This window comes from Hypanus sabinus, chromosome 8 (genome assembly GCF_030144855.1).
Source record: "Hypanus sabinus isolate sHypSab1 chromosome 8, sHypSab1.hap1, whole genome shotgun sequence".
NCBI classification, from domain to species: domain Eukaryota; kingdom Metazoa; phylum Chordata; class Chondrichthyes; order Myliobatiformes; family Dasyatidae; genus Hypanus; species Hypanus sabinus.
Window position 1 is genome coordinate 109,975,954 of NC_082713.1, and position 19,048 is coordinate 109,995,001.

The following is a 19,048-nucleotide window of genomic DNA, read 5'->3' on the forward strand; positions in this document are numbered from 1 at the left end:
AGTGAGTAGTGGAGCATGGTACACTCTGCCAGGGGGTGCAAGAGGCAGAAATGTTATTTAAGAAACTTTTAGATAAGCACATGGATGTTAGGAAAATGGAGGGTGATGTAAGATTATAAGAGTATAAGAAACAGGAGCAAGAGTAAGCCATCTGGCCCATCGAGTCTGCTCCACCATTCATCAAGAACATGGCTTATCTATCTATGGACTCATCTCCGCCTACCTGCCTTTTCCCCACAGCCCTTCATTCCCCTACTATGCAAAAATCTATCCGACCTCATTTTAAATATATTTACTGAGGAAACTTCACTAGGCAGAGAGGGAAGAGTTCGGTTAAAAGATCAGTAAAGCATTGTGGGCAAGAGGTCCTGTGCTGTGCTGTAAAGTTCTATGCTCTATTCCCATCAACTACCCCCCGCCCATCCCAGATCCCACCATTCAGGATCAGAGGACAGAGCCTCAGAATAGAGGGACATCTTTTTAGAACAGAGATGAGGAGGATTTTCTTCATCCAGAGGGTGGTGGATCTGTGGAACTCACAGTTGTAGAAGACAAATCATTGGTGTAATTCAAGCGGAGGTTGATAGGGTGTCAAAGATTACGGGGGAATGGAGTTGAGAGGGATAAGAAATCAGCCGTAATGGGACAGCGGAGCAGACTCGAGGGACTTCTGCTCCTGTGTCTTATGGTCTCATCTACACGTACAGCAGACATTCCACTCTTTGTCGAGACGTGAAGGAATCCCACACAGTCACAGGGAGAGCGTGCAAACTCCACATAGACAGAACCTGAGGTCTGGATTAAACTTGGGTCCCTGGAGCCGAGAGGCAGTAGCTCCAGCAGCTGCGCCAAGCAAGGGGACGCTGTAATGGTGCGTTATTATAATGTGCAGGAACTGACTTAGATCTTGAATTGCTTTCTTCAGAGACAACTTGCAGAATGTTTTAATGCTGAATAAATTTTGGCTTCACAGTACAGATGTCACAGATGTGATGTGGACGCTGTTCTGTTTAAGCATCTATAATCAACCACCTCACCATTACGTTCCAAATCAGGAGTCTCAGTACGGACTAGTACCTCAATTAGCTTTTAAACCGTTTCAGATTTCTGCATGCACGATATTTTCTAAATGAAAAGTAGGACCCGTCCAGAGAAGGTGGAGAGAAATCTTCACGGTTCACTGAACCACTTCAGAGGCTCTGATTACTCAACCATGCCGGAGTGACAGGGGAGGAAATCTCTCATCCTTAAGTATCAGAGAACCAGATATTTTATTAAATTTTTTAAAACTCAGTGGATTCGCTGTGATCACTGCTAGAATTTGCTTCTTATTCCAATTTCATGGAACATCGAATATAGTACAACTCAGTACAGACCCTTCAGCACACAGTTTTGCACAGACACTAGTCTACTCCAAGATCAATCTAACCCTTCCCTTGCATATCCCTTCTACTCTTTCTTTCAGCCATTTAAGGAACTCCTAAATGTCCCTTATGTATCTGCCTCTACCACCACTACTGGCAGCTCATTCCACACACCAGCCGCTCTGTTTAAAACCCTTCCTCCAACATCCCTCCCATGCATTCTGCAATCAACTTAAAATCATGCTCCCTCGAATTTCCACCCTGGGGAAAAGTATTTGGCTAAGCACTCAATCTGTGCCTCTTATCATTTTGTACACCTCTATCAAGTCAGCTTTCATCCTCCTTTGCTGCAAAGATAAAAGCCCCAGCTCACTCAACCTATCCTCATAAGACATGTTCTCTAATCCTGACATCATCTTGGAAAATCTCCTCTGCACCCTCTCTAAAGCTTCCACGTCCTTCCTACAACGAGCTGAGCAGAACTGAACACAATCTTCCAAGAGTGATCTAACCAGGGTTTTATAGAGCTGCATCGTTACTTTGTGCCTCTTTAATTCAATATAGGAACCAAGCAATAAAGACCAAAACATCATACGCCTTCTTAACCACCCTATCAATTTGCACTGCAACTCTGAGGGATCTCTGGTCATGGCTGTTCCGTTCCTCCACACTGCTGAAATCCCCACCATTAACCCTTTATTCTGCTTCAAGTTCGACCTCCCAAAGCGCATCACTTCATGCTTTTCTGGATTGAACTCCATCTTCTACTTTTCAGCCCAGCTCTGCGCCCTGTCACTATTCCTTTGTAATTCACTATCCACAAAACCACCAACCTTCATGTCCTTTGCAAACTTACTAACCCACCCTTCCACTTCCTCATCCAAGTAACTTATAAAGGTCACCAAGAGCTAAACCCCTGAATTACACCACTGGTCACTGCCTTCCAGGCAGAAACATCCCTCTGCCTTGCATGGGCAAACCAATTCTGAGTCCACTCAGCCATGTTTCCCTGGATCCCATCCCTTTGCTTTTAAATCTTTTTGACCTTCTGTTTGCACAATGTTTGTAAATGAAATGTGGGTGACGCATCTTCTTAGCGTCTGAGTCAGTGAGCTACATTTGAGTCCTGATTAGTCAACCACATTGCTGGAGTGACAGACTGGATTAGGGGAGGAAATTTCTCATCCTTAAGTAGCAGGGAACCAGAAATATGATTAAATTTAAAAACAACTCAATGGATTCACTGTGATCACTGATAATATTTACTCTTATTCCTGTTTCATTAACTGAATTTAAATTCTTCCGGTGCAGTGCTGAGATTTGAACCTATGGTCCACATTTGAGGGCAGTGGTAGACTGCAACTCCAGTCCAGCAAGCCAACAAGAGTAAAGTTCACAAAGTGCTGAATCTGACCATGTGCACACACCATGACACAGAAGGAGACAAATAAGAAGAGAAAATCAGCTGGAGGAGCTCAGCAGGTTGAGCAGCATCTGCAGGGGGGCAGGGGGTGAAGGAATTGTCAGCGTTTGAGTTTGAGACCTGCCACAGGACAGAGAATGGAGAGAAGAGATGGCCAATGTAAAGAAAAGAAGGGGAGGGGTGAAATGGGCCAGATGAAGACAAGGAAGGATTAAAATCAGAATCAGGTTTATGACTGCTGACATGTTGTGAAATTTGGTGTTTTGCAGCAGTACAGTGCAACACATGAAAAATTTCTTCAATTTACAATAACAAGTATGTAAAAAAATAAATGGTGCAAGAAATGAGGTAGTGAGCATGGGTTTATGGACCATTCAGAATTCTGATGGAGGGAACGAAGATGTTCCTAAAATGTTGAATGTTTGTCTACAGGTATACTGTGGAGAGCATTCTGACTGGCTGCATCACCGTTTAATGTGGAAGCACCAATGCACAGAACTGAAAAAGCTGTAGAGGATTGTAAACTCAGCTAATTCCATCGTAGCAACATAGAAAACCTACGGGACAATATAGGCCCTTCGGCCCACAAAGCTGTGCTGAACATGTCTTTACCTGAGAAATTACCTAAGGTTACCCATTGCCCTCTATTTTTCTGAGCTCCATATACCTGTCCAGGAGTCTTTTAAAAGACCCTGACGTATCCGTCTCCACCGTCGCCAGCAGCACATTCCATGCACTCACCACTCTCTGCGTAACAAACTTACCCATTATCTCCTCTGTAACTACTTCCAAGCACATTAAAACTGTGCCCTCTTGTGGCAACCATTTCAGCCCTGGGAAAATGCCTTTGACTATCAACACGATCAATGCCTTTCATCATCTTATACACCTATATCAGGTCCCCTCTCATCCTCCGTCACTCCAAGGAAAAAAGACCGAGTTCACTCAACCTATTCTCATATGGCATGCTCCCCAATCCAGGCAGCATCCTTGTAAATCTCCTCTGAACACTTTCTATGGCTTCCACATCCTTCCTATAGTGAGGTGACCAGAATTGAGCACAGTACTCCAAGTGGGTCTGACCAGGGTCCTATATAGCTGCAACATTACCTCTCGGCTCCTAAATTCAATTCCACAGTTGATGAAGGCCAATACACCATACACCTTCATAACCACAGAGTCAACCTGTGCAACTGCTTTGAGTGTCCTATGGACTTGGACCCCAAGATCCCTCTGATCCTCCACAATGGCAACAGTCTTACCCTTAATACTATATTCTACCATCATATTTGACCTACCAAAATGAACCACCTCACACTTATCTGGGTTGAACTCCATCTGTCACTTCTTAGCCCAGTTTTGCATCCTATCAATGTCCCTCTGCTCCACTCTATCCACAACACCCCCAACCTTTGTGTCATCAGCAAACTTACTAACCCATGCCTCCACTTCCTCATCCAGATCATTTGTAAAAATCACAAAGTGAAGGGGTCCCAGAACAGATCCCTGAAGCACCTCACTGGTGACTGACCACCATGCAGAATATGACCCATCTACAACCACTCTTTGTCTTCTGTGGGCAAGCCAGTTCTGGATCCACAAAGCAATTTCCCCTTGGATCCCATGCCTCCTTACTTTCTCAATAAGCCTTGCATGGGGTACTTTATCAAATGCCTTGCTGAAATCCATATACACTACATCTACTGCTCTACCTTCATCAATGTGCTTAGTCACATCCTCAAGAAATTCAATCAGGCTCATAAGGCAGGACCTGCTTTTCACAAAGCTATGCTGACTATTCCTAATCATATTATACCTCTCCAAATGTTCCTAAATCTTGCCTCTCAGGATCTTCTCCATCAACTTACCAAACACTGAAGTAAGACTCACTGGTCTAAAATTTCCTGGGTTATCCCTACTCCCTTTCTTGAATAATGGAACAATATCTGCAACCTTCCAATCCTCTGGAACCTCTCCTGTCCGCACTGATGATGCAAAGATCATCATCAGAGCTCAGTAATCTCCTCCCTCACCTCCCACAGTAGCCTGGGGTACATCTTGTCCAGTCCCAGTGACTTATCCAACTTGATGCTTTCCAATAGCTCCTGCACATCCTCTTTCTTAATATCTACATGCTCAAGCTTTTCAGTCCATTGTAAGTTATCCCTACAATTGCCAAGATCCTTTTCCATAGTGAATACTAAAGCAAAGTATTCATTAAGTACCTCTGCCATCTCCTCCAGTTCCATACACACTTTACCACTGTCACACTTGATTGGTTCTATTCTCTCACATCTTATCCTCTTGCTCTTCAAATACTTGTAGAATGCCTTGGGGTTTTCCTTAATCCTGTTCGCCAATGCCTTCTCGTGGCCCCTTCTGGCTCTCCTAATTTCATTCTTAAGCTCCTTCCTGCTAGCCTTATAATCTTCTAAATCTTTATCATTACCTAGATCTTTGAACCTTTCATAAGCTCTTCTTTTCTTCTTGACTAGATTTAAAACAGCCTTTGTACACCACGGTTCCTGTACCCCACCATCCTTTCCCTGTCTCATTGGAAGATACCTATGCAGAACTCCACACAAATATCCCCCGAACATTTGCCACATTTCTTCCGTTCATTTCTCTGAGAACTTGTTTCCAATTTATGCTTCCAAGTTCCTTGCCTGATAGTCTCATATTTCCCCTTACTCCAATTAAACACTTTCCTGACTTGTCTGTTCCTGTCCCTCTCCAATGCTATGGCAAAGGAGATAGAATTGTGATCATTATCTCCAAAACGCTCTCCCACTGAGAGACCTGACACCTAACCAGGTTCATTTCCCAAAACCAGATCAAGTACAGCCTCTCCTCTTGTATGCTTATCTACATATTGTGTCAAGAAACCTTCTTGAACACACCTAACAAACTCCACCCTATCTAAACCCCTCACTCTGGAAACATGCCAATCGATATTTAGGAAATTAAAATCTCCCACCATGACAACCCTGTTATTATTACACCTTTCCAGAATCTCTCTCCCTATCTGCTCCTCAGCACTATCTCTGATCAACAGTGCCACACCCCCAACACTTTTGCCTCCCTCCATGTCCTTTCTGAGATATCTAAAGTCTGGTATTTGAAGTGACAATTACTGTCCCTGAGCCATCCAAGTCTCTGTAATGGCCACCACATCATAGCTCCAAGTACTGATCCATGCTCTAAGCTCATCTGCTTTGTTCATAATACTCGTTGCATTAAAACAGACGCATCTCAAACCATCAGTCTGAACGAGTCTCTTCTCTATCATCTGCCTATCCTCCCTCTCGCACTGTCTCCAAGCTTTCTCTATTTGTGAGTCAACCGCCCCTTCCTCCATCTCTTCAGTTTGGATCCTACCCCCCAGCAATCCTAGTCTTTACTCTCCCCAATAGCCTTAGCAAACCTCCCCACAATAGCCTCCCCACTATCAAGGGCAGGTTCAAAAGGCTTTAGAACGGCAGTATCATTATTAAGGGCTCTCTCCGCCCAGGACAGGCTCTCATCTCATTACTACCATCAAGGGGGGGTATTGGATCCTGACGACACAAACTCAACAATTTAGGAACAGCTTCTTTCCCACTGCCATCAGGTTTCTGAGTGGACAATGCACACTACCTCACTTTTTGCTCTACTTCGGTTTTTTAAATGTTTCTTGTTGTGACTTACAGTATTTTCTATATTGCTGCTACAAAACAACAGTGATAGGCAGCCTGATCCTGATCATGGCTGATTTTTTTCCTTTATTGGCAAACCCCTTCTCCCTGTAACCCTAATCAAACAAAAACCGATCAAGAGTAACACATGCTCCAAATGTTGGGGGAACTTGGGCCAGGCAGCATCCATGGAAAGGAATAAAGAGTCGACATTTTGGGCAGAGACTCTTCATCCTCTCCGTAGATAATGCCTGACCTGCTGCGTTCCTCCAGCATTTCCAGCATCTGCAGAATCTCCTGTGTTTAGAAACCTATAAAGGTTATTTCTATTCCCCTCTAGGAATATTTCTATCAACTACATGCATTTGAAGGTAAACTACATGCACTTGCAGCAAGGGAAAAAAAGCCTCTAAACCTTTGCAGAAGAGGTGCAGAAAGTTTGAGAGCAAGCCAAAGATGGATGTTGGACAATGACCTAGAACTTGTTCAGAGTGGTGGGTAGATCACAGGCAAGGTCCTGAAGGAGGGTTGATGGACAGGTTTGGGTCGGGTATTCCAGAGCTTAAAGCGCAGGCTGCTGACAGCACTCTGCAGTAGAGAGAAACATGAAGAAGGCCAATCATCTCAAAGTGAGCAGAAAATCCGAAGAGGATTAGAATGATTTCTTCCTGCAAAGTTAAAAGAATGCTTTCCTGATGGTGCGTTGAAAGGTAAAAACAGATCACACCATTCAAAAGTTATTTAAAAATGCATAAGGAAAGGCAATGCTGTCAAAAAAAAGAGACAAATCTCTAAGAAGAAACAAATTCTGTGCTAGAAACAAAAAACAAACAGTCAAGGTTGCAGGTAACTTCAATATCAAAGTATGTATACACTCAGTGGCCAGTTTATTAGGTACACCTGTAAGCCAGTTCATTAATGCAAGTCACACGGCAGCGACTTAATGCATAAAAGCATGCAGACATGGTCAAAAGGTTCAGTTTTTGTTCAGACCAAACATCAGAATGGAGAAGAGATGTGATACCCATGACTTTGACCGTGGAATGATGGTTGGTGACAGATGGGGCGGTTTGAGTATCTCAGATACTGCTGATATGGATTTTCACACACAACAGTCGCTAGAGTTTACAGAGAATGGTGAGAAAAACAAAAATCATCCAGTGAGCGGCAGCTCTGTGGATGAAAATGTCTTGTTAACGAGAGAGGCCAGAGGAGAATGGGTGAAGCCGTCAGGAAGACAACAGTAACTCAGATAAACGTGCACAACAGCAGAGTGCAGAAAGAGCATCTCTGAACACACAACACGTCAAACCTTTGAAGTGGATGGGCCATGGAAGCAGAAGACCACAAACCCATAGACTCAGTAGCCACTTTATTAGATAGAAGAGGCACCTAAAATGTGGCCACTGAGTTAATACATCACCATATACTACCTTGACATTCATTATCTTGAGGGCATTCACATTAGAAGAAATAAATATAAAAGAATCAATGAAAAACTTTGCCAGCCATTGGTGTAGTGGCATCTGCACCTGACTTTGAGGCGAGTGGTACCCGGTTCAATTCCGGATGGCTCCTTGCACACTTTCCATCCGTGCTGGTTTGAGCATCGAGCTAGCAACTCGGCCTCATAAAAAAAACAAAATGCTAAAGAAACAGCAACACACACAAAGTGCTGGTGGAACGCAGCAGACCAGGCAGCATCCATAGGAAGAAACACTGTCGACGTTTTGGGCCGAGACCCTTCATTAGGACTAACTGAAAGAAGAGTTAGTAAGAGATTTGGAAGTGAGAGAGGGAGGGGGAGATCTGAAATGATAGGAGAAGACAGGAGGGGAGGGGTGAAGCTGAGAACTGGAAAGGTGATTGGCAAAAGCTGGAGAAGGGAGAGGATCATGGGACAGGAGGCCTCGGGAGAAAGAAAGGGGGAGGGGAGCACCAGAGGGAGATGAAGAGCAGGCAAGGAGTTATTGTGAGAGGGGCAGAGGGAGAAAAAAGAGAGAGAAAAAAAGGGGGGGAAGAGATAGATAGATAGATAGATAAAGAATGGGGTAAGAAGCGGAGGAGGGGCATTAACAGAAATTAGAGAAATTAATGTTCATGCCATCAGGTTGGAGGCTACCCAGACGGTATGCAAGGTGTTGTTCCTCCTACCTGAGTGGGGCTTCATCTTGACAGTAGAGGAGGCCATGGGAACATATCGGAATGGGAATGGGACGTGGAATTAAAATGTTTGGCCACTGGGAGATCCTGCTTTCTCTGGCGGACTGAGCGTAGGTGTTCAGCAAAACGATCTCCCAGCCTGCGTCGGATCTCACCAATCCATAGAAGGCCACACCGGGAGCACCGGACGCTGTATACCACACCAGCCGACTCACAGGTGAAGTGTCGCCTCACCTGGAAGGACTGTCTGGGGCCCTGAATGGTGGTGAGGGAGGAAGTGTAAGGGCAGGTGTAGCACTTGTTCCATTTACAAGGATAAGTGCCAGGAGGGAGATCAGTGGGAAGAGATGGGGGTGACGAGTGGACAAGGGAGTCACGTAGGGAGTGATCACTGTGGAAAGCAGAAAGTGGGGTGGGAGGGAAAGATGTGCTTGGTAGTGGGATCCCGTTGGAGGTGGCAGAAGTTATGGAGAATTATATGTTGGACCCAAAGGCTGGTGGGGTGGTAGGTGAGGACAAGGGGAACCCTATCCCAAGTGGGGTGGTGGGTGGATCGGGTGAGGGCGGATGTGCGGGAAATGAGAGAGATGCGTTTGAGAGCAGAGTTGATGGTGGAAGAAGGGAAGCCCCTTTCTTTAAAAAAGGAAGACATCTCCTTCGTCCTGGAATGAAAAGCCTCATTCTGAGAGCAGATGCGGTGGAGATGGAGGAATTGTGAGAAGGGGATGGCATTTTTGCAAGAGACAGGGTGGGAAGAGGAATAGTCCAGGTAGCTGTGGGAGTCAGTAGGCTTATAGTAGATATCAGTAGATAAGCTGTCTCCAGAGATGGCCCATCCCTTATTTATTTATTATTCCTTCTCCCCACCCCCTTTTTTTTCTCTGTCTCTTTATTCTCTCTCTGCCCCTCACACAATCACTCCTTGCCTGCTCTCCATCTCCCTCTGGTGCTCCCCTCCCCCTTTCCTTCTCGCTAGGCCTCCCGCCCCATGATCCTTTCCCTTCTCCAGTTCTGTATCCCTTTTGCCAATCACCTTTCCAGCTCTCAGTTTCACCCCACCCCCTCCCACTTCCAAATCTCTTACTATCTTTTCTTTCAGTTAGTCCTGATGAAGGGCCTCGGTCCGAAATGTTGACAGCGCTTCTCCTTATAGATGCTGCTTGGCCTGCTGCGTTCCACCAGCATTTTGTGTGTGTTGCTTGAATTTCCAGCATCTGCAGATTTCCTCATGTTTGCGTTTTTAAAGAAACAGTAAGGTTGACGCCTGATGGAACACCAACAACCACAATAAAAAACTACATGCAAAGACTGACAAACAACCAAGGTGCAGAAAAAGACGAACTGTGCAAAAATAAATAAGGAAATATTACTGAGAACATCAGTTTCAGAGTCCTTGACAGCAAGTTTGAAAGTTGTGGAATCAGTTTAGAGTTGATGTGGTTCAGGAGCCTGATGGCTGAAGGGTAAGAACTGTTCCTGAACCTGGTAGTGTGGGACCTAAGGCTCCTATAGCTCCTTCCAGATGGCAGCAGTGAGAAGAGAGCATGTCCTGGGTGGTGGGGGTGGGAAATAGTGGTGGTACTCATCTCCTATACTAAATCAACACACAATGCACTGGAGGAACTCAGCAGGTCAGGCAGCATCTGTGGAAGGAAATGGACATTCAACATAATCAAATTCAGATCTTTCTCCTGGAACAGAAATGTTGACTGTCCATTTCCGACCACAGGAACCGCCTGAAACACTGCCTCCAGTGTTTTGTATGTTGTTCCAGGTTGGGTTGGCACAGTAGAGCAGTGGTTAGTGCAATGCTCTATTGTGTAAGCTGTAAGATTGGGGTTCAACTTCCTTCCAGATTATGTGGATTTGTATCAGCCACTACAGACAACCCCTTAGAAGAACATCTTATTCAACTTCAGTGGTCGTGCTACCTACCTAATTTCCTCCCATTCATATGCCGACCTGAATGTCACCTAAAAACAATCTCCCTGTAACCTTTGAAACAGTCCATCATAGTTAAAGTCTCCCCACCATTCAGCACATCTACAAGAAACGTTGTTGCAGGAAAGCAGCATCCATCATCAAGGACCCCCACCACCCAGGACATGCTCTCTTCTCGATGCTGCCATCAAGACTCACACCACGATTACCCCTCAACCATCAGGCTCTTGAACTAAAGGGGATAATTTCACTTAATTTCCCTTGCTCCATCAATTAAATGTTCCACAATCTACAGACTCACTTTCAATTACTTTTCATCTCACGTTCTTGATATTTATTATTTTTTTCTTTTTTATTTGCACAGTTTGTACACTAGTTGAATGCCCAAGTTGGAGCGGCCTTTCACTGATTCTATTATGATTATTATTCTTTTCTGAAGTTATTGCGTATGCTGGCAATCCAATGAATCTCAGGGTTGTATATGGTGACATAAAGTATATGTACTTCGATAATAAATTTATGTTGAACTTTTAATCAGGAACCCATCAACTTCCACATTAAATATACCCGACAGGGTGAGCAGCCTCTAATGAGAATTGAGAGTGGTTGCCTCTGTTTCCCACTCAAGAGTTGCAAATTCCAACTGCACTCTTCTTTCTCAGGCACCTCTTAACCCATACCCTCTGCTTTTATATATCTCTACATTAGGCCTCCGTACTGCACAGGCGTTTGTCCTTCCCCAGGACCTGTATTCAGAGGAGTTTCTATGTTCTCAATCAGGTGGTGTGTACCTATTGAGCTAAAAGCACAGGAAATTGAATTAAAGTACATTAAAGGACAAGTTGCTCTCAGAAGTACAAATAGGATTGAACAATAAAAGAAATAAATCAAATAAGATTCTCAGCAGCAGAAAGTTGATGAAGCTTTAATGACTCATTTGTCAAAGACAGGCAAGGCTGGATGTGGAGACCTGGTTTCCACAAGACAGCTTGCAGCCTTTAGGAGACAAATCCTTGGTAACTTCCCAACCAAGATGACTATATTTGGAAATACAGAGCCTCTCAAAGTCAATGTATTATCTACCTATGTATATGTTACTATATTCTACCATGAAATTCATTTTCTTGCAGAGGTTTACAGGGAAAAAAGAAATACATAGAATTTATGTACATAAATATATTATTTACTGATTTAGTTATCATTATTGGTGTTTTTGTATTTGCACAGTTTGACTTTTGCACATTGGTTGCCAGTCTTTCTGTAGCTTTTCACTGATTCTATAGGTGTTCTACTGTGAATACCTTCCAGAAAATAAATCTCAGGGTCGTATTTGATGACATCTACAGTACATACTTTAATAATAAATTTACTTTGAACTTTAAAGAAACATTGACAAACAACCAAAGTGCAAAAGAAGATTGATAGTGCAAATTTTAAAATATATACAAATAAATAATACTGAGGGCTTGAAACAGGGTCTGTAGATTTCATCAATTTAGTGTTGTGGTGAGTGAAGCTATCCACTGTGGTTCAGCAGCCTGATGTTTGTGGGGTAGTAACTGTTTCTGAACCTAATGGTGTGGGACACAAGACTCCTGAATGATGGTAGAGGTGAGAAGGGGGCATGGCCTGGATGGCGGGAGTCCTTAATGATGGGTGCTGCTTTCTCATGCTAGTGTTCCATGTAAGTGTCCGTAATGGTGGGGAGGGCTTTGCCTGTGATGGACTGGGCTGTATCCACCACTTTCTGTAGCCTGTTCCATCCCTGGGCATTGGTGTTTCCAAATCAGGCCGTGATGGATACTCTCCACTGAGCGTCTACAGAAGTTAGTCGAAGTTTTAGGTGACACACCAAATCTCTGCAAGCCTCTCCTTTGTGCTGGCACTTACCTGCTAGTCCTGGGACAGATCTCCTGATAGGAGAACGCCAAGGATTTGAAGTTATTGACATCAGGCAGCTGTCAGCATGTTCTCCATCAATCTGACCTGGTTAAAGCCTTACAAAGCCATGCACTGAAGGAAACTTTAGAGAGCCCATTATCAGGTGCTCTGCACCCCTGATCTCCATCCAGAGGAGCTATTAACAACAGAGCTTCGGTTACATCTCCTGGAACGGAGTGGTGCATTTCACCATCCTCTTGTTACAATGAAAAATCAATTCAACAGATAATAAGTACACAGAATAAGTAACAAACTTTGTCTCATTGTATAAAATATTCATCCTTACTTCTCAGAATCAGGTCTATTATCACTGATATCTGCTGATTTACAGCAGTATTACAGTACAATACACAAAATATAATAAATTATAATATAAATTCTTATTATAATTTATGATATTGTAAAGCACTGTGTATATATATTACATTACACTGTTCTCAATGTTTTATATATATATAAAATAATTAACATAAATATAATTGTAACACTGATAATGGCACCACTGTAGCATAGCAGTTAGTGTTGTGGTGCCAGAGTTCAGAGTTCGATTCTGGCAGCATCTGTAAGGAGTTTCTACGTCTTCCCTTGAATGCATGGGTTTCCTCTGGGTGTTCCGGTTTCCTCCCACATTCCAAAGCTGTACAGGTTAGTAGGCTCATTGTAAATAGTCCGGTGATTAGGCTAGTGTTAAATAGTTGCGTCGCTGGGTGGTGTGGCTCATTGAGGCCAGTAGGGCCTGTTCCGCACACCATCTCTAAATAAATAAAATATAATAATGTATAATATGTAGCCAAGTAGTACAAGAAGAGAGCAAAATCCGTGAGGTTGGGCTCATGGACTGTTCAGAAATCTGATGGCAGGGGGGAAGAAGCTGTTCCTAAAACATTCAGTGTGGGTCTTCAGGCTCCTGTGCCTCCTCCCTGATGAGAGGCCGTGTCCCGGCTAGTGGGGGTCCTTAAAGAAGGATGCTGTCTTTTTGAGGGATTGCCTTTTGAAGATGTCCACGGTGCAGGGAACATAACGGAGCTGGCAGGGTTTGCAATCCTCTGCCTGCCTCAGCCTCTTACTGGAATAGTGGATGTGGTCATGTGATTTCAAACTAGCAGTTGCTACAACGTTTATTGTTGATACGCAGCACGTCACAGAGACATTATCAAAAATCCCTCCCACCCTGGTCATTCACTCTTCTGCCCCTTGCCATCAGACAGACGACACAAAAGCCTGAAAGCACGTACCACCAGGCTCAAGGACAGCTTCTAACTTGCTGTTATAGGACTCTGAATGATAAAAGGCTCTTGACTCCATAACGTACCTTGACAGGGCCCTTGTACCATGTTGCCTGCCTACACTGCCTTTTTTTCTGTAACTAACACTATTTTCTGAATTCAGTTATTACTTTTCCCTGTACTGCCTTGATGTACTATTATAATGAAATGATCTATATGGATGGCATGCCAAACAAAGCTTTTGACTGTACCTCAGTATACGTGGCAATAATAAACAAACTTACCAAACTTGCCTCCTTATTCTCAAAGCGTCTGGTTCTGGTCTCACACACGTGACTGGAAATGTCTGCGTTTATTCAAATCTTTTAATTAGCTTAACATACAATGCCTGTCTACCAGGTCCAATCCATCATGTCAATCCTTAGTCTTGTTCTTTCTAAAAGATAACACAGGCTGTCAAATCTTTCCTGACTAGGGAGAGCATTAGTCTGTTCTAATCATTCTCTTGAATTGTTCCCTGAGTATTACCTGGAATCCAAAGTATCTCTCGGGCAACTGAGTCCACCCTCACATTTAGCCAGAGACAACAGAGGTTTACTACGTAGAACATACAGCACAGGACAGAGACACAGGACAGAGACAACAGAGGCTTACTACGTAGAACATACAGCACAGGACAGAGACACAGGACAGAGACAACAGAGGCTTACTACGTAGAACATACAGCACAGGACAGAGACACAGGACAGAGACAACAGAGGTTTACTATGTAGAACATACAGCACAGGACAGAGACACAGGACAGAGACAACAGAGGCTTACTACGTAGAACGTACAGCACAGGACAGAGACAACAGAGGCTTACTACGTAGAACATACAGCACAGGAACAGGCCCTTTGGCCCATGATGTTGTGCCAAAACTATACAAAAAATATACATTTTTTTCTCTGCCTTCTCATCTTAAATACATTGTCTTTAGCATTAGACATCTCAAAGTTCAAAGTATATCTTGTACATGTCACCATATACTATCCTGACAATCATTTTCTTGCAGGCATTCACATTTCTACCCTGGAAAGAGGTACCAGCCATCTACTCTACCTATGCCTCGCATAATCTTACAGACTTCTATCAGATTTCCCCTCAGGCTGTGACACTTGAGCAAACAGCCCAAATTGTACCTCTCTTGATTGCTCATATCTCGAATCCAGACGGAATCCCACCTGGATAACATGATAACATAATCGCTTTACAGTGTCAGTGATCACTAATTAGGGTTTGATTCCTGCTACTGCCTGTATGGAGTTTCTATATTCACCAGGGGTTTCCCCCAAATTCCAAAGACATATGGTCATGTTTAGTGAGCTGTGGGCAAGCTATGTTGGCACCAGAAGTGTGGCGATACTTGCGGGCTGTCCCCAGCACATCACAAACGTTGACGCAAATGAAGCATTTCACTATATGTTTTGATATAGCTATATATACACATGTGTTGGCACATGGCCAAGTGGTTAAGGCGTTCGCCTAGTGATCTGACGCCTTGGCTGAGGCTTGAGTGTGTGTGTTGAGCAAGGCACTTAACCACACATTGCTCTGCCACGACACCGGTGCCAAGCTGTATGAGTCCTAATGCCTTTCCCTCAGACAACACCGGTGGCGTGGAGAGAGGGGAGACTTGCAGCTTGGGCAGCTGCCGATCTCCCATATAAAAAACCTTGCGCCCTGGAAACTTTCCAAGGTGAAAATCCATGGTCTATCAAGACTATACACATGTGACAAAGCTAATCTTTGTCTTTATATAAGTAAACCTCTTCTGAACCCATTCCAGAGCCTCCACATCCCCTTCCCAAAAGGGACAAGAAGAATTAAGTGCAGTTGTGGAGAACATCCAAAATATTTTACGTACTTCCCTTTAATAATAAATAGGCCATCTCACGTGTCCATTGCTCTTTCCAGCTCAACAGATACCAATCAGCATACCCATCAATCCACTCAGCCCTCATCCAGCCCACCCTATCCAGTCAACGTTCATCTTTAAAAGATGTTGAAATAAAGATTTACTTTCAGTCTTTCAGAACCTCTAAAGTCAATGGCGCATATTGAGGAAAAATGTAGAAAATACAATAATAAATTTGTGCACATCAGTTCCCACAACAAAGGTGGGAGAACTGGTATCCTGTATACAGCACAGGACAGGCCCATCAGCCCACAATGTTGTGCTGGAATTTTAACCTACTCTAAGATCGATCTAACCCCTCCCTCCCACATAACCTTTCATTTTTTTTATCATTCGTGTGCCTAATGTTTTAATGTTGTCTTATTAATGATGGGTGTTTGGATGGCTGCCAGTGACAGAGGCAGATGCACTAAGGACATTCAAGAAACTCAGATAGGCACAACATGCAGGGCCAAAGGGCCTGTACTGTGATATAACGCTCTGCATTCAATGACAGATAAACATTAGGCCCAGGACTGATGAGGAATACTAGAAGTAGCTGGGTTTTTGAAAACCCAATCACAGGCAGAAACAAGGCTGTGGCTAAACAAGTCATCACATCATTCCAAGCAAAGGAACGTCACGAGATTTCTTTGGTTTGATGACTCTGGGCCTATACTCACTGCAGTTTAGAAGAATGAAGGGGAACTCTCACGGAAACCTGTTGAATACTAAAGGGCCTAGATCGAGGATTCCCACCCTTTATGACATGAACCAATACCAATTTCAATACAAATTACAAGTTGTATATGAATACACACTTTGATAATAAGTGAACCCTGCACCTTGATACCATTAAGCAAGAGGTCCATGGACCCCAGGGTGGGAACCTCTGACCTAGATAGAGTGGACATGGAGAGGCTGTTTACTATAATGTGTGAATCTAGGACCAGAAGTCTCAGAATACAAGGATGTCCCTTTAGAACAGAGATGAGGGGGAAGTTCTTTAGCCAAAGAGTAATGAATATCTGTGGAATTCATCTGTGGAGACCAAGTTATTGGGTATATTTAAGGCAGAGGCTGATAGGTACTTGATTCGTAAGGGCATCATAGGTTATGGAGAGAAGACAGGAGAACAGGGTTGAGAGGGATAACAAATCAGCTATGTTGGAATAACGGAGCAGACAGTGGGCTGAATGGCCTAATTCTGTTTCCATGTCTTATGGCCTTCAAGGCTCAGGAATGAACAAAATCCAGAATCCTTTGACATGAAGAGAAGACAAATTAACGGAACTAAATGAGATGTGTAAAATGAGCCACCTAGCCGCTAAGTAAGATGTGTAAAATGAGCCATCAAGAGCAAATATTTGATTGGAGCAGTTAATAATGAAATATTGTTGGAAGGTAAATGGAATTAATAACCAAAAGGAAAGCATTTAGATAAATCATACTTCAACATTCCTCTGATAACTGCACACAGCAACAACTGAAGGAAATGTGCAAGTGAATCACTGGCTCGTCGCAATCTGTGTGCAAGGTGCAAACTATCCAGCGAGAACATTCAGACACATTCACCATTTCAGTTTAAGGAACATTCTGGTCCGCAGATTTCTTTTTACAAGGGTTGAAATGTCTCACATCGGAGGGTGTGCTTTTAAAGTGAGAGAGGCAATTTCAAAGGAGATATGAGGGTAAGGTTTTCTTTATGGCAGAGAGTAGTAAGTGCCTGGAATGCCCAGCATGGGGTAATGGTAGAGGCTGACACATCAGGGAATTTTAAATAGACACATGAATGTGAGGAAAATGAAAGGGTACGGATATTGTGTAGGCAGAAGAAATTAGTTTATTTGGCCATTTGACTACTAATTTAATTGGTCCAGCATAACACTGTAGGCCAAAGGTCCTGTTCCTGTGCTTAACAGTTCTACGTTCTATAACATAGGAGTCCTTCCGACAGGAGGCATTTACATGGCACATCATAATCAAATAAGCAGAGTTTGTTTCCCAGAGAACCAACTATGACTACAACCCAAAGAGACAGGGCTGAGCCAAGCACCTGTTTGACATCCGACCAATTTGGAAGCTATATTCATCAGTGCAGGGCAAACACACTCAGAGGCCACTTTATTAGGTACACCTGATCATCAATGCATACATCCAATTAGCCAATAATGTGGCAGCGACTCAATGCCTCAAAGCACATAGACGTGGTCAAGGGGTTCAGACCAGACATCAAAATGGGGGAGAAATGTGATCGAAGTGACTTTGACAGTGGAACGATTGTTGGTGCCAGACGGGGTGGTTTGATCTTCTGGGATTTTCATGCACAACCATCTCTAGAGTTTACAGAGTAAAGAGTGAAAAACAAAAAAAAAACAAACATACAGTGGGCCGCAGTTCTTTGGGCAAAAATGCCTTGTTAATGAGAGAGGTCAGGGGAGAATGGCCAGACTGGCTCAAGCGACAGGAAAGCAACAGTAACTCAAATGACAGTGGCGTGCAGAAGAGCATTTTTGAATGCACAAGTCGATCCTTGAAGTGGGCGGGCTACAGCAGCAGAAGACCGTGAACATACACTCAGTGGCCACTTTATTAGGTACAGGAGGTACCAAATAATGTGGCTACTGAGTACACGCGATGTTTACAAACATCCTTCCAGATGCCCGGTTCTTCCTAACATTTGGGTTAAAATTAGGAGCAACAGTGTGATGAGAGAATCTCCTCCTCGCTTGCTTTGTGGAAGGTAGAGCCAAGCATTTTGTGGAGAGCTCCAGGCGGGCAGCGGAAGTCTCTCCCGACTTCGCTTCCAAGTGACAGAACTACATCCAACCCTGACTCCCTATTCTTAATCTCTTTATAGTGGGAGGGGTAGTTTAGTCTTCGTAAATCCCTTTAGTATGCCCCCAGCCCCTGTAAACTCTGATCAAATCAGCCTCAGACCTCCTCGACTAAGAGTGGGTGCGATCTGAACTCGGATTTTAAGCCATTGGAGTTGTCATCGATTGGGGAATCGCGACGGGGTACCAGGAACCTGGACTGTCTCGCTCTCCCCTCCACCCCACATCTCCCGGGTCGGACTGGTGAGGTTGGGTCATCGCCGGCCAGCCTTCCGCGGGATATCCCGGTGCGTTAATAGCACACATGGCCTTGGCTTCTCCCCGGAATTTCATACAGATTTTTACCTTACTGATGAAAGTTTGAAGTTAACATTTTATCCTACTTTATTGAACTTTTCTGTTTTTTTCTGCGAGACCCCAGCTAGGACGGGCTAACATTATACGTGCAGAGAGTTCAGAGTCTAACCAGCGTTGGGCCATCAGTACCCCGGCCGGTGAGAGACACCGAGGTCCAGTAGACTGAGTAAGGTCGAGCTCCGTAA

At 43.9% G+C, this 19,048-nt stretch overlaps 1 protein-coding gene across 3 annotated transcripts in view; it reads right to left on the minus strand.

Annotated features, from left to right (window-relative positions):
• Positions 1–19,048, minus strand: part of syt1a (synaptotagmin Ia) — a 750,347-nt gene that overhangs the window by 720,691 nt on the left and 10,608 nt on the right. The window lies entirely within an intron of this gene.